Consider the following 12397-nt stretch of genomic DNA (forward strand, 5'->3'; position numbering starts at 1 on the left):
AGAGAGTACAAAGGTCATATATGTCATGAATTAGAGGCCAAGATGATGGTGGGGGTTCCAAGTCCAGTTTCTTTTAAGTGTTAATAGCTCAACTATGTCTTCAATGAATTTGTTTCCTCACTCACTTTGGAAATCCCTCTCCTGGCCCCTTTTAAGCTGGACATTTCTCCAACATTGTATTTCTTTCAGCATGTTGCTTTTTTTTTCGTCCTCTTTCTGCCTCTGCCTCTCCTAGTTGACTTTGAGGTCCTTGAGGGGAGTGGCTTTGTCTATTATTTTCTGCATATCTAGTAGCTGGCTCCATAGCAGGCATAGAAGGCTCCCATTAAATGCTTATCGAATGAGTGAATAGACGAATGGACACAGCATGCCAGTTTGATGAACGATCCTCACATTTGTATTTGACTGCCAACATTCTTTGTGCCAGGGATTTGCCACTAGCCTGTAGTATGGAGCTGGAGACTGGGCCTTCCTTTCTTGGGACCTTGCACTTGGGTGCTCTGGGTGGGTTCCCCTCTTGTGTCACATATGTATGACATACTCCAGGGTCCCTGTTGAGACCTGCTTAGAACCACTGGATGTCATAGGTGGAAGAGGCCATAAAGAGCATCTAGTGCAATCCCATTCTTTCACAGATAAGGGGGCTGAAAAGACCTCATATCCCCAGCTCTTGTACCTAGCCGAGAGCTGCGATCCAGAGGGCAGTCAGATGGGACTGATGGTTTGATTTTATGTGAGCTGAAGCAGAGTGACTCTTTAATGCTCTTTGAGGCCGTGGGTGGAAGTGCTGCTTTGCTTTGCAACATCTAGGGCTATGGGCACTGAGGTAGATTTGTCACCTGGAGATTCTAGTAGAAGTAATGACAATTACCAACTGGTCCTTCTTGCTGCTTCACATCCTGCCCCTCCTCATGGCCTGTCACAAACACCTTGCACAACTGTCCTTGTCCTCCAAATGCACATGGGGCAACTCTTTCCATGAGTCAGCTCCACTAAGCTGTGTCATTACTCAGGCTGTGTGGCCTCAGGAATGTCACCTGCAGGATTGGAGTGGGGCAGGGAGCTGGAGCATGGTTCCCTGGTGAGGCTTTGCCTGGGCCGTGTGAACAGGGACAGGCCACATTCTGAGGAGCCTGGCTCTATGCCAGTTCTTGACCCCTGCTCTGCCTCTGAATCTAAAATTCTCATATTTGAAACTGGGTCAAGTAAACATGGGTGATGTGTTGGTGGTAGATACGATGATATAAAGACTGGAGTGTCAGAGTCGATGTTTTAACTCCAGCCTGGGTTAGACTTCAGGTGAGTATTCAACATATGACTGAAGAAACACACTTGTCATATTTTGATCAGGGCTCTTTAAAGGTGAGTAAGTTGGATGTGATTTTCATTTTGTATTTTGTACTATGTCTTTAAAAAATCCAAGTCCGGAGAGGGTGAGGACAGAGATGTGTAGGATGGAGACCCTCACACTTTGTGGGGACATTAGCATTGGGGATCTTCTGAGGCCAGGGACCTTTTCTTTCTCCTCAAACTGGGGATAACCTTAAGGCCAGGACTGTGTCTCTCCACTGCATTCCCTCTGCAGGCTCCAGAGGGTGGGGCTGTCTTCTTCCTCATCCCGGGGTCTCCCTGAGGTTTGCTATGTCCTGTCTTCACACTGGGGCTTCCCTGGCAGGAAGGGCTTCCTCCAACACCGGATGAAGTCTAGGAACACTAAGGCCTCAAAATGAGGACCCTGTGATGGACAAAAATAGTAGCATGAATTACAAAAGGGCAGAATTGTCATTTTCCTTCTGCCTGTGTGGCCAGCATGGCAGGCATTTGGCAAAGGGCAAGGGGAGGCATGGTTCCAGCATCTGGAATCATCACACTGGCTCTGTGTATGTAAGTGTGTGTGTGTGTGTGTGGTATATGGTGTGAGAAAGTGCAGTGTGTGAACCTCATGCAGGTGAGGCTCTGGGGGGTGACGAGAAAGAGGTGCTCCCTCTTCTAGGAGGACGTGGTGGGGATGGAGAAGCAGGCATGGGCTGAGTAAACCCATGCAAAGTCTGATTACGGCTTAAGGTGTGTTTGCCATCTGGGCCTGACTCAGCCTCTGGTGTCAAAGGTTCAGGTGAGGTTGCTTTGTGAACAGGGTGGAGTAGTCCAGGTCCACTTGTGGAAACTCTATAAATGGAAGCCTGGGCTTCGGTGTTGGCTTCCCTCCTGGTTTGGGGAAGTGCTGCTCAGTCCTGCCTCCTCCCACTCGCCTTCCCACACCTGGACACCTGCAGCCAGGCATCTTTCATGAAGGCCTCTTCTGTCCCAGAGTAGGTCTGAGCTGGGATTTTCTTTGAGCAGCAAACCAATCCAGCTGCATCCAGGAATCCCACAGGCCGCCCTGCTTGGTACCTCCCTTTGCTCCTCAGTCCACTCTGTTCTGTTCTGGCCTCTGTGTCCCCACCCAGGCTGTCCTCATCAAGATCACCAGCCACTCTGCATTTCTTGACCAGTTAGTATTGGTTGACTCCATTGATTCTCCTTCCTTTCTTGGACACCTGTCTTCTCTTGTCTTTCCAGTCTCCACCCTCCTAATTTCTCCTCCTTCACTGACCGCTCTTTGTCAGCTGGCTGTACAGGCTCCTTCTGCACTGTCCAACCTTGAGATCTTGTGGTGTCCCCAGCTCGGTGGGGCCCTCTCTTGTTCTCCTTGGGTGATCTGAGCCACTCACATATCTTTAAATACCTTCTATGTGATGACAGCTCTCAAATATGTACATTTTTGGCCCAGATATCTCTGAGCTTCAGACATGTACCCACATATCTCCTAGTCCTCACCTCTCTGCATCCACCTAGTGGCCTAAGTCATAAACTTGGGAGTATTTCTGCCTTCTTTCTCCTCCTTTACCCCGCACATTCAGTCCCCCTGCTACTCCTGTTAGTTATTCCTCCAGAACACTTAGCATCACCCTCTTGTCTTTGTCTCCACTGCTGCCGTCTACCACCTTTAGCCATAACTCCAGTAGCAGGTCCTTCCTCTCCCTCTTTCATGCTTCCTCTAACATCCAGCCTTTATACATTTTGCAGATGGAATAATCTTTTGAAGCTTTGAACCAAATAAAAAGCCTCTGCTGAGACCCCTTCGGGGTCTTCCCGATGCATTTTGAATAACATCTGAACAGTATATACATGTTGTCTGAGGTTTGATGGGATACATGCTCAGGCAGGTGTGTGTTTATGCCTGTGAACAAACCTAAACAGATGCAGGTGCATATTCACCTTGGCCACGATGTGCCCACCCCAAGATAGCCCTATTGTTTAGGGTCTGGGACCCATCAGTGTCTGGCATCATGCTTGGCATTAGATGCTCAGCAGGAGCAAGGTGAATGAATAAATGACCTTTTGGTGTCCTCTAAGTGTAAACTCCACAAAAACGGCACTTTTGGTCTGTTTACTGCTACATCTCCAGCACCTAAAGGAAAGCTTGGCATACAGTAGCTTCTCAACAAAGATTTGTTGAATGAAAAAATAAATAAATGAATGAGAACACATTGAGTAATCTACAGATAGGCTTTGTCATTCTGGCTATTTAGGAATCAAAGGTAATGTGTTCAGTGGCACTTTTGTCAGTCAATTCACATTCAAGAAAATGTTCCCTCAGATTTCCTCTCACCTCCAGCACCCTGCCATCGCCACCATCATGTAACCCATCATCTCTGTTGCTCTCACCTCAGATCGGCCTTTCCACATTACCCGAGCTAAAGAGCACTCCTCTTCCCTGGTCACTCTTCATCACTTTGTTTCATTTTCTTCAATTTCTTATTTATGCATTTGCTGAGTTGCTTTTTGTCTGTCTTCCTCCTCACGTGAGCTCCGGGAGGCAGGGATTCTGTGTATCTGGTTCGCTGCTGTAACTCCAGTGCTTGGCACATAGGAGATTCTTTGTCACTTACTCTCACATAGGAGAAATTTGTTTTAAGGCAACAATGGAAGTGGTGGAGTCTAGATTTGAATTCCAGAAGTCTGATTCCTGAGCCTATGTCCTGAACCATTATTCGTGTTGCTCCCACCCTATAAGTAATGTAACTCTGTCTTGCACATATAGCCTTCCTCTGACTCTGTTAGATGCTGCATCTCTGTACTCTTGTCTTCACATGGAGTATTGACTGGGCCCGAGTGTGTGCGGCCATCTCTAACTCAGGCCAGACTGGGTGTGATTAGCAGAAGGCCAAGTGCCTCTATGGCCAGCAGGTGGTGCTGTTGGGAAGAGAAGAGAAAAGGGGTCCCCAGCGGCTTCTAAAGGAGGGAGGACTGGTTATGAGGCTGGCTTGGGAACCGGGTGATGAGGGAGGTTGAGTTGAGAAGGCCCTGCCAGCTGACCACCTCTTTTCTTTCAACCATGAATGGCGGTGGTGGCCCCCATGATACCACAGTCACCACCATCACCCCTCACCGACAACTCCAGAACACCAAGCTCCCCTCTGAGCTGGCCCTACAGGGCGAGTGGCCAGACTCTCACATGCTCGTCAGTTGAGACAGGGTCTCAAGGATGTAACCCAAACTATACATTCATTTAGTGTAAAGGTTATTCCTTCATGCATCATCCCCTGGATAGGTGACCTTAGGGGATGCCTCTCACTCCCTACCCCAGTTTTTGATGAACTCCTAAGCCATAGATTCAGTTTTAGAGATAAGTAAAATAGTCCTTAAAGTATGATATTAAACATGACAGAGAGTGTGTCATCAGAGGTATTTCCCCTGGGTTAAAGCTTGTATTTTTAAACCAAGAATATGGACATTGGAATCAGATGAGCTGGGTTTCAGCTCTGGCATTGATACTTACTGGCTGGATAATCTTGGTCAAGCTGTTAAACCTTTTGGGTCCTCAGATCATTTATCATTCATTCACTCATTTATTCCCACGTACCAGGATCTGATGGCAAACCGCTGTGCCTTAGAAGAAGAGAAGTGAGTGGGAAGAGGTTCCAGTATTTGAGCAACCCCTGGGTGACCAGCCTGGCTGGACCCTCCCACCCCCATGCCTGCTCTCCATGTTGTCACTCAGTGTGGGCACTTCCTGATCCTCAGTGGCATTCAGCATTTTGCGCACTCTCTCCTTCCTGACTTTTCTCTTAAATCATTGACTGCTTCTTAATCTTTTGTCAAGGGCTCTCTCTCTTCTCAACCTTTAGCTGTTGAAGTTTCTCAGGGCATGGTCTTAAGTTCCCTTCTTTTCTTAATCTATATTCTGTCACTGGATGATCTCTCCACCCCAAAGCTAGAGTGCTACCCCTGTGATGATGGCCCCCAAGTGTAGATCTCCGTTCCTGACTTTCTCCTCAGCTCCTGACTCATAGATGTAAGTGCTTACTTTGTATCTTTGCTTGGTTACTCTATATGCATCTCAAAATTGACAGGTTCAAAACTGAGCCCCTGGTCTTCTTACCTGGACTGCACCCAAACCTGTTCCTCCCTCAGTCTTTCCCAGCTGCTTCTGGAAATGGTGGCTGCTGCTGCACAGAGGTCATTCTAGAGACTTGGCTATAGCCATGGTGTCCCCAGTGGCTCCCGCTTCACTTCTTGCTTGCTTCCTCTAATCCATTCTCCACACTTTAACTAGAGCAATATTTACAATCTGCAAATTGAATCTTGTCACTCTCTGCTTAAAAATCTTTAATGCTTCACTCTTAGGGCAAAAGTCAAAACCTGTCATGTGGTCTCAGAGGCTTGTGGGGTCTGTTCCTGCCCACATACCTCCTGTCCCTGTCTGGGGACACAGTCCCTCTCACTCCCTGTCTTTGTGTCTGACACAACAATCAGGCTTTTCCTATATCAGAACCATCTTTTGTTTTCACTATAATTTTTTTCTTCTTGTGACCTGGACAACTCCTCCTATCTCTCCAGTTTCAGATTAAATTTTATTTCCTCATGGAAGATTTTCCTGATCTCTAGTCTAAATTAGGTTCTCCAATTCATTATTTTATATAACCTAGAACTTTCTTTTGTTGAATGTAACAAAATTTAGAATTATGTATTTATTTTTGTGTATTTCTTATATTGATTGCCTCTTTTACTAGATCATATGCTCTGAGTGCAGGGACTGTGTTTGCTTATTTACCATTGCATACCCAATAACCAGTATAGAGCTTGGCATGTAATAGGGGCTCAAAAATACTTGCTTAATAATAGATTAATGAAAGGAAGTTTGCCTTGATATTAGACTGAGCTTTGCTGAATGGGAATAGATTTTGAATGCTCGAATCAGCTTTGGAGGGTAATGTGAAGAGCATCTAAACTAGGCTATCTCGATTGTTATCTCTGAGATCTTGTGTAAGTTAATTTCTTTGAGCCTTAGTTTCTTGTCTATAAAATAGTCATATTAATATGACCTCCTTCTTTTGCTTGTTATAAGGGTTATAATAGCAGCTAATATACATAAAGTGCTTAGAAAATATCTGCCACATAGTATTCACCATTATTATCATTTTTAATATCATTATTTCCACTCTCTTCCTGGTGCAGGAATCACTCTACAATACCTTTGGCAGATAGTTTTGCCATCCTAGTGATGGAGAACACTCTTCTTGAAACCTCTAGCTACTTTTAATGAAATCCAAACTATTTACTATAGAAGTGGCTTCACTATCATGTAAATCTATGTTAATAGTAACTATCTGCTAATAGTAATAATCATATTAACCCTTCACAAATACTTCCACAAATACCTCATTTGATCCTGAGGACAGCCATCTGGGATGGGTGGGTGATCACTAGTGCAATTTTACAGATGCAGAAACTGAGGCTGGGAGATTTGCCAAAGATCATGCAGCGTTTAAGTAATCCAGGACTTGATTATAAAAAATCTCCAGAGAAGCTGATTGTTCACTGAGGGTGCATAAAACTATTCATTGGGAGCAGAAAGAAAAAATTTGAACTTTTTTCTTTATGTATTTTTATCTTTTCTTTTAAAATTGTCTGTATTTTGTGTTTGTTTTTTAACTTACATGATGTTAGAATCACAGTACATATCTATTGCTTCTAAATAATATATATTATATGATGAACCCCAATAAAACTTTCAACTCTTTATTAAAATATGCATTCAGAAAAGTGCATATATTGTAAATGTCCAGCTCAATGAATTTTCACAAACTGAACACAACCAGATAAGCAGCCCCCAGATAAAAAAATAGAATGTTACCAGCAACACAGAAGCCTTCCTTCTTCTCCCATCCAATGACCATGCTACTACAACCAACACACACACAACCACGTTCTTACTGTCTACAACAGAGATTTATTTGGCCAGCTTTTGTACTACACATAAGTGATATAAATGGAACTATACAGCGTGTTTTATGTTAAACCCTATGAACAGTTTTTGACCTCCATAAATGGCAATTTTATATGTTTCATCCTAATGCTTTTTTATGTGTCTTTTTGTTTGGCCACTTACTTTATGTTTGTGAGATTCATCCGTATTGCTGTGTGTAGCTGTAGATCATTTGTATAAATTGCTGTATGGAATTCCATTGTCTGAATATACCACCGTTTATTTATTCATTGATGGGTATTTGTATTCTTTCTGATACTTGGATATTATGAATAACACTAGAATAAACATTTTTTTTTGAAAGAAGTAAGGCTTCATTTCTTTGTTTTGCAAATAAAGCTGGCTGAGTTGGTTGCCTTTTGGTGATTAGTCAAATAGGCCAAATCCCATATTCTCATCCAAGTCCTCCAACTCTTCTTGGCCTCAGCCTTGGCTGGAGCTGCAGCAGGAGCAGCAGTGGTGGCAGTGGCCCCAGGGGCAGCAGCCACAAAGGCAGATGGATCGGCCAAGAAGGCCTTGACCTTTTCAGCAAGTAAGAAGGTGCAATCAGTTTCCACAGACAAAGCCAGGACTTGCTTGTACCCATTGATTGTAGAATGAGGTACTGATGCAACAGTTGGGTAACCAATCTGCAGGCAAACACTAGCAACATTGCGGACACCCTCCAGAAGGTGAGAATGCAGTTTCCTATGTGATGTCAAGCAGTTCAGGGTTGTAGATACTGCTACTGTCAAACAGCTGCTGGATAATCAGCCCAAAGGAGAAGGGAGAGATGTTCATTCAGCATGTTCAGCAGTGTGTCTTCGCTAGCTCCCACTTTGTCACCAGTCTTGATCAGCTGCACATCACTCAGGATTTCAGTGGTGATGCTTAAAGCCTGGAAAAAGGAGGTCTTCTCAGGCTCCAGCCCAGTGTTCTGGCCTGGGACAGTGACTTCACATGGGGCAATGGCACCAGCATGGGTGGCAGCTGGCACCTTACTAGCCAGCAGCATGTCCCTGATCTTAGTGAGGTCTTCCTTGGTGAACGCAAAGCCCACATTTCCCTGGATATGAGGCAACAATTTTTCCAGAGCTGGGTTGTTTTCCAGGTGCCCTTGGATGGCCTTGTGCGTCATGGTGTTCTTGTCCATTGGCACCATGGCCTTCCCTCAGAGGGACATGTGGATCTGCTGCATCTACTTGGAGCCCACATTGCTGCTCCTACAATGAAACCTTTCAGATAATTATTGAAAAATTGGATGATCTGAAGGAAGTAGTTGGACTTCCAGGTTGCCCTGTCTTCTCCCTGGGCAGCATGGCAGTGTGTCAGGGGTTGCCACTTAGGGTTTAAAGGTGATGCCACTTTCACAAGGATGCCTGATGAGCGCTAGAATGAACATTCTAATATTTGACTTTTGGTGACCGTATGCAGGGCAGATGCCTAGGAGAGGAATTGTTCAGTCATTGGCTGTGTATACATTCTACTTTAGTAATGACCGTCAAAGAGTTTTCCAAAGTGGTTGTACCAATTTGCACTCCCACAACCTCACCCACACTGTGATTCTGTCTTTTGACTTTTATCCCCTCCAGTCGGTGTGTTGTGGTATCTCTTAGGTTTTCATTTGCATTTCTCTGATGAATAATGAGAGGTTGAACACCGTTTTTATATGTTTGTTGGTGAGGCTGAAATATTTTTATTACCAGGGTGTGCAACATAAAAACTTTTGGGACTTGGGAAGAGTAGGATATGTTCTCTAATTGCTTATTGCTTAGACTAGTTTTTTCTTAGACCGTTGTAAGGAAAAGGAAGTTCCATCTTCTGGTGCTGGGACAGAAAAGGGGAGCATATGAAAGGGAGGTGAGGACCTCCACTTTTCATCTTTGCCAGAGTCTGCTCTGGGTTTGACAAGAAGCGTGTTCTGTACCCAACAGCCAGTTTTCTCCTGCCCTGCTGTGATGTTCCCCAACCCTGGGGCAGACATTCCTTCAGTGACTGGCTGACAAAGGCTATTTTACTGTATTCAGAGAGAAGCAAAATCTTGTGGTAACCTATAAGCAATTCAAGTGCAAGAGTAGGTGATAATTAAAGATTAAAAACATTGCATCCACACTTCCTATAATCTCAGCTACTTATTTGGCCTCTGCTTGCATATTTCATGGATGGTGGGATCACTACTTCATGAGCAGTGGGCCATTTGCTGGGCCATTTTATTCCTGATATGAGCAGAATCCACTTTTCTGTGCCCAGAACTCACTGATCCATGCTATTCTCCTTGGGATCACAAAGAATATATCCACTGCCTCTCTCTTTGACATTTGACAGGCCTGAAAACAGCCACTGTGTGTCCCTAAGTCTCCTCATCTCTGGATGAAACGCCCCCTTCCTTCAGCCACGGCTCATGTGACAAGGTGCCCAGAGACCTCGCTCTTTTTCTCACATTAATTTGGATGAACTAAAAGTTGGCCAGGGTCTACCTTCAAATGCAGCATCCAGCATCCGAGTTAAGGCTCCAGGGGCAGTCTGACCTGCAGTACTCCCTGTACCTGCTCTTCTTTTTGCGCTGATACTTACCCCTGATTCTACATGGATGGCTCCTCCTACTGTTCATGTCGCTACTCGGACATCCTCATCTCAGATCGGCCTTTCCACGCTACCTGAGCTAAAGAGCACCCCTCTTCCCTGGTCACTCCTCACCCTTTATTTCATTTTCTTCATTTTCACTTTCTTATTTATACATTTGTTGAGTTGCTTTTTGTCTGTCTTCCTCCTCATGTGAGCTCTGGGAGGCAGGGATTCTGTGTATCTGGTTCGCTGCTGTAACTCCAGTGCTTGGCACATAGGAGATTCTTTGTCACTTACTCTCACATAGGAGAAATTTGTTTTAAGGGAACAATAGAAGTGGTGGAGTCTAGATTTGAATTCCAGAAGTCTGATTCCTGAGCCTATGTTCTGAACCATTATTCGTGTTGCTCCCACCCTATAAGTAGTGTAACTCTGTCTTGCACATATAGCCTTCCTCTGACTCTGTTAGATGCTGCATCTCTGTACTCTTGTCTTCTCCACATGAAGCATTGACTGGGCCCGAGTGTGTGCGGCCATCTCCAACTCAGGCCAGACTGGGTGTGATTAGCAGAAGGCCAAGTGCCTCTATGGCCAGCAGGTGGTGCTGTTGGGAAGAGAAGAGAAAAGGGGTCCCCAGCGGCTTCTAAAGGAGGGAGGACTGGTTATGAGGCTGGCTTGGGAACCGGGTGATGAGGGAGGTTGAGTTGAGAAGGCCCTGCCAGCTGACCACCTCTTTTCTTTCAACCATTTTCAGATGTGAGGCAGGTGTCTGTAGGAGAGAAGGAGAGCAGGAGTGGACAAGTCCAGATCTGCTGTCCATGGGGTTATTGACAGGAGCAGGAATGGGGGTGGTGGCCCCCACGATACCACTTCCCCTGGTCAAGACCTGCCAGTTCATGCTGAAACAGGCCTAGGCTGGGAACCTGCTCGTTGATCTAGTATTTGATCACCCCTCACCAGCCCCTGCTGCCCCCACCCCTGCTCATGGAAAATGTGGCTATGTAGGGGGCAGGCAGTGGGAACTAGGCCTCCTGGGTTTACAGTTTTCCAGAAAAATCCCTTGGGCTATAAGTTCCTCCAGCATGGAGGGCCTCGTCTGCTTTCCCTCTGTGCTCCCCCACCCGGAACAAAGCATCATGTCTTATACACACAGGTGCTTAGGGCAACCAACCATCCCAGTTTGTCGGGGACTGAGGGAGTTCCCAGGATTCAGAAATTTCAGTGCTAAAATTGGGACAGTTCCAGGCAAATCAAGATGAGCTGGTTACCCTATCAATAAAAGAGATTGTCCAGGTGGTCTGGAAGCCAGCATCCTCCTTTGTCTCTGCTCAGGGGGCATGCTGGTGGCCGGCCGTACGGGTTTCTCAGACCTCAGTGTGATGGGCCCTGTGAAGTCAGGCAAGAACACAGACAGCCCCAGGAGCTGTCATCTGGGCTCTCATGCCGACAGGAGACATGTGTCATTCACATACAGGCAGCTGGTGGAGGGCTGCAGACCCCCGGGGCCACTGCAGCACAGAGCCCAAGCTGCAGTACTTAGGAGCTAGGCTGAAACCATGGAGGGCTTCCTGGAGGTCAGGTTGAAACCCCTGGTTTGGCTGAGACAAACAGAGAAGAGCCCTGGGTGGGAGAGAGGAAGGTGCAGGCAGAAAGGAATCTGTGATAGGTTGTCAGGTGGATCACTTTGGTACAGAAGAGAAAGGGTATCTGGATGGTAAAGAAATGAGATGTAAAAGGGAGTGAGCACACTAAACCCAGCTGGGAAGAATGAGATTAGAAAGCAGTGAGGAATTACTGTAGGGTGCTTCTCAGGGCTGAAGCATTTGTGGGTCCAAAAACATTAAGAAAACCCCAAATCTGGGGGAGCCTCTTCCCATGACTTACCTATCTTCCTCCTTTCCTTTAGTTTCAAGCCAAGGTCTCACATTCTGCTGGTCCCCAGAAGTTTGGGCCCCCTGAAGAGCCTCCCAGCAGTGTTCTGGAAGCCAGGGAAACTTCCTGTCTCCTGAGCTTGCGGTCAGGTCTTCTGAATCTCCCTTCGCGGGAGGCTCCCTGCCCCTGGGTCCCATTTCCACGTACAAGTTACAGTTAGAGGAGTCACAGTATTTGATGGATTGGGAGGAGCTGGTTGTCATCCACTGGCTTGCAAACCTCCAGTTCATGGGACACAATGCATCCAAAGGCAGCTCCTGTCGCAGTCCAATAGATCTCATTATAAGAAAGTTCTTAAACTGAGCCCAATTTCATGATTTCTGCCCATGGGTCCTAACTTTGTTCTTTGACACTTCACAAAAATCTCACTCCTCCCTCATAAAAGCACTTAAAATATTTGAGTTCAGCTGTCCCACTCCCTCGGGTATTTTCTTTTGTGGACTAAATATTTTTCAACACTTCCTGATGTGAAAGTCTTTCAGGCCACTGCTCTGCTTGCCCACCTCCTGGCATTGTCGCAGGTTTCCAGAGTCTGGCTTGGAATAGTAGTTTCTCCATAAATATTTTGAGTGATTGAGTGAATCCACAGGTCCTCCTGTGAATTCCTGT

The 12397-nt window shown here is 45.9% G+C and overlaps 1 pseudogene; it reads right to left on the minus strand.

The window, feature by feature from the left end:
• Positions 1–7678: 7678 nt before the first annotated feature.
• Positions 7679–10393, minus strand: LOC100454610 (large ribosomal subunit protein uL10-like; annotated as a pseudogene).
• Positions 10394–12397: the final 2004 nt, after the last annotated feature.

Source organism: Pongo abelii, chromosome 1 (assembly GCF_028885655.2).
Source record: "Pongo abelii isolate AG06213 chromosome 1, NHGRI_mPonAbe1-v2.0_pri, whole genome shotgun sequence".
Taxonomy (NCBI): domain Eukaryota; kingdom Metazoa; phylum Chordata; class Mammalia; order Primates; family Hominidae; genus Pongo; species Pongo abelii.